This window comes from Elephantulus edwardii, unplaced genomic scaffold (assembly GCF_000299155.1).
Source record: "Elephantulus edwardii isolate Elephantulus edwardi_28Jun2011 unplaced genomic scaffold, EleEdw1.0 scaffold00010, whole genome shotgun sequence".
Classification (NCBI taxonomy): domain Eukaryota; kingdom Metazoa; phylum Chordata; class Mammalia; order Macroscelidea; family Macroscelididae; genus Elephantulus; species Elephantulus edwardii.
The window spans coordinates 18,177,956-18,179,744 of record NW_006399760.1 but is presented as its reverse complement, the minus strand read 5'-3'; the positions used below and the strand labels follow the sequence as shown (position 1 = coordinate 18,179,744).

General features: G+C 44.4%; 1 pseudogene; it reads right to left on the bottom strand.

Moving 5' to 3' along the window:
• Nucleotides 1–992: 992 nt before the first annotated feature.
• Nucleotides 993–1,522, bottom strand: LOC102847916 (annotated as a pseudogene).
• Nucleotides 1,523–1,789: the final 267 nt, after the last annotated feature.

Genomic DNA, 1,789 nt, shown 5'->3' with positions numbered 1-1,789 from the left:
ACTGGGCTTTTCTGATTGGGCAATCTTATAGATGGAAGCCCTGGGGCTCAAAGATGACTTTCTCCAATAGCAGGTCCAAGTGCTCTTGACTACATTAGCCTTACTAAGCACTTTGCATGTAGCTGATGGGGTTTCTGTTGTTATGTGCTATTGCGTCCACTATGACTCATAACAACCCTATGAACAATAGCTCTGAACCCTGTCCTATCCTGTGCTGTCGTCACCAACTCCGACACACTTGAGTCTATTATTACAGTCATTGTGTCAGTCCATCTCTTTGAGGGCCTCCCTCTCTTTCACTGTTCCTGCACCCTCCCAAGCATAATATCCTCCTCGAAGACCTAGGCCCTCATAACAACATGTCCCAAAATATGTGAGATGAAAGTTTCATCACCCTTGCCTCCAAGGAGAACCCTGCTGTCACCTTCTTTGGGACAGACTTGTTTGTTCTCTTTGCAGTCCATGGGATCTAAAGTAATCTTCTCCAACACCACAATACAAAGGCATTCTTCTTCTGTCATCCTTAACCAGTGTCCAACTTTCAGATGCTTATCAAGCAATGGAGAAGACTATGGCTTGGATCAGGCATACCTTAGTCTTTGCATTGACATAGTTGCTCTTTAGTACTTTGAAGAGGTTCCTGACAATTAATGTTCCTAATGCAATTAATCTTTTGTTTCTTTTAAAAAATTTTTTAGAATTTCTTGATTTCTGGTATCAAGGGTGTTGATTATGGATCCAAGTAGATTGAAATATTTGACAACTTCAGTCTTTTATCTGTCTCTCACGATGTTGTTTATCAGTCCAGTGGTGAGATTTTTGTTTTCTTCTTCTCTTTTTTTCGGTTGCAAAAAGCCTTATTGTTTCCATTTGGTCCACGGCTTGAGCTAGGGGCTTCTGAATGGATAAAATTCTACCTCAGCGTGGAAAGAGAAGCTTGCTGCTGATGGCAGGAACACGCAGAGGCCCCCATTGCAGGTTCCCACAGGCTGCTAGACATGCTTGAGGGTGAATCACTGGAAGAGATACTCTCCCAGCCCAGCCTGGAGCTGCCCAGTCTTCTAATGTTGGTCAATTGGTCACCCATATTCAGCAGCTTCACTTCCTCATTCAGGAAGTGGTTCTCCAGAAAGTCACAGAGATAGGGATCTGTGTGGGCAAAACTCACAGTGTGCAGATCCAGAAGGGCCTGGTTCAGGTTCTTCTCCAAGGCCAGCACTACTTTCATGGTGTCCAGGGTTTACGTCACTCATCCCTCATCCTAGGATGGCTTCTGTCTATCTTGGAAGAGGATGCAGCTGCCATGCTGGTTTTGCAGCTTCAAGAGACACTCCATACCCTCGTACTTCTCCTTTGCCAACTCGCAAAATAAATGTCCCATGCCTCCCAGGACCTCATCATTGAGGTAAAAATAAAAACCCAGAGAGAGGTAGTCGTAGGTGGCCTGTATGTGCATGTTGACCAGACGGTTGACAATGGTTTCCTCTTTGGCAGAGTAATTCTGATGGATCTGAGATGTCATAGTTGGTCAGGATTTGAGACTAACAAAAAAAATATGGTGATGTTTAATATTGGAATATTGGAGATGTCTAAGAAGATGGTCCCTGGGGTTACACCTGCAGACGAGGTTGGAGGGTTGTAGGAGGTTGGAGGTGGACAGTCTCTGGGTCTGTTGATCCAAACAGGATCCCCGGGGAACTTGGATTTTTGTTTTCTTGATGTTGATACATAATCCATTTTTAAATGCTCAATAGTCCGCAGCACCCTAAAGACCTCCTCACTTTCAGTG